Source organism: Mandrillus leucophaeus, unplaced genomic scaffold (assembly GCF_000951045.1).
Source record: "Mandrillus leucophaeus isolate KB7577 unplaced genomic scaffold, Mleu.le_1.0 Scaffold150, whole genome shotgun sequence".
NCBI lineage: Eukaryota > Metazoa > Chordata > Mammalia > Primates > Cercopithecidae > Mandrillus > Mandrillus leucophaeus.
The window spans coordinates 2953329-2954913 of record NW_012101477.1 but is presented as its reverse complement, the minus strand read 5'-3'; positions in this window follow the sequence as shown (position 1 = coordinate 2954913).

Here is a 1585-nt window from a genome sequence, read left to right as displayed (position 1 = left end):
GCACAATCTCGGCTCACTGCAACCTCCACCTCCCAGGTTCAAGCGATTCTCCTGCCTCAGCCTCCCGAGTAGCTGGGATTACAGACACCTGCTACCACATCCGGCTAATTTTTGTATTTTTACTAGAGACGGGGTTTCACCATGTTGGCCAGGCTGGTCTCGAACTCCTGACCTCAGGCGATCTGCCAGCCTTGGCCTCCCAAAGTGCTGGGATCAGAGGCATGAGCCACTGCACCCAGTCAGTGCTTTTTCATATTAATATACATAGACATAATTCTTAAACTAACATTCACTAACTTACATATACTGGTTTCTGTGTTCTGCTGGTCCCCCTCTTAATTAACTTAACGATGGGTACTTCGAATAGCTGAACAATGGACTGGTGTTGAAAGACAACACAACCTGATTTTTGGCACTGGGCTGGCTCCCAATCTGTTTTAGGAGTGTTAATATGCTGGGCCCATTGCCTGTAATCCCAGCACTTTGGGAGGCCGAGGCAGATGGATCACTTGAGACCAGCCTGGCCAACGTGGTGAAATCCCGTCTGTATTAAAAATAAAAAAATTAGCTGGGTGTTGTGGAGCATGCCTTTAATCCCAGCTACTTGGGAGGCGGAGGCAGATGAATTGCTTGAAGTGGGAAGGTGGAGGTTGCAGTGAGCCAAGATCATGCCACTGTACTCCAGCATGGGTGACAGCCAGACTCTGTCTTTAAAAAACAAAGAAACAAACAACAACAACAAAAACTGTTAATAGAGGTTCTTGAGATAAGTTAGGAGTTTCATTTCTCGCTTACAATGTCTTTTGTAACTAATTTGATTTTATCTCTCAAACTGAAGTCTTATAGACCTGGTAGAGTAGATTCAAGGCAGCTGCTCTATTATTTTTCTTCTTTCAAAATGGTTATAGCCAGCGTGGGCAACATGGCGAAAATCCCTTTTCTACTAAAAATACAAAAATTAGCTGGGCGTGGTGGTATACGCCTGTAATCCCAGTTACTCAGGAGGCTGAGGCAGGAAAATCACTTGAGTCCTGGAGGTCGAGGCTGCAGTGAGCCGAGATCGCTCCACTGCACAAAAAACGGTTGCAGTAAAATAACTGCTCTTATTTTTACCCCCTTAGCTAGTGAAAAGATGGAAATGGGACAGGATAGAGCGTTACCAGTGCTTTTAGGGCTAAAACTGGGAGTGGGTCACACACATCACCTCCTCTCCCACCCGCTCCTGGCCACAATTTAGTCACATGAGCGCATCTAGATCGCAGCCAGACGGATGGCCACATGGGAGTGGGAGGTGATACCACTAAAAGAGGGAATGCTTGCGGACAATCAGCAGTCTTTTCTCAGTGTTTGAGGTCTTACTGAGAAAACAGTCTGTGGGAGTTAGTAAAGTGAACAGACCTGCGTAGTCATCTGCCTAGTCAAGAAATTGAACAGTCGGCACCGCAGAGTTTGGGATTTCTTAACGCAAAGGAAGCATCAAAAGGTAAAGGACCGTTCTAGCCAGGACGCAAGGCTGAGGACGAGACAGCCACTCAGAGGCGGGGCAGCGGGCGGTCGAAGGTGCGCACCCTGCCGATGGTGCACG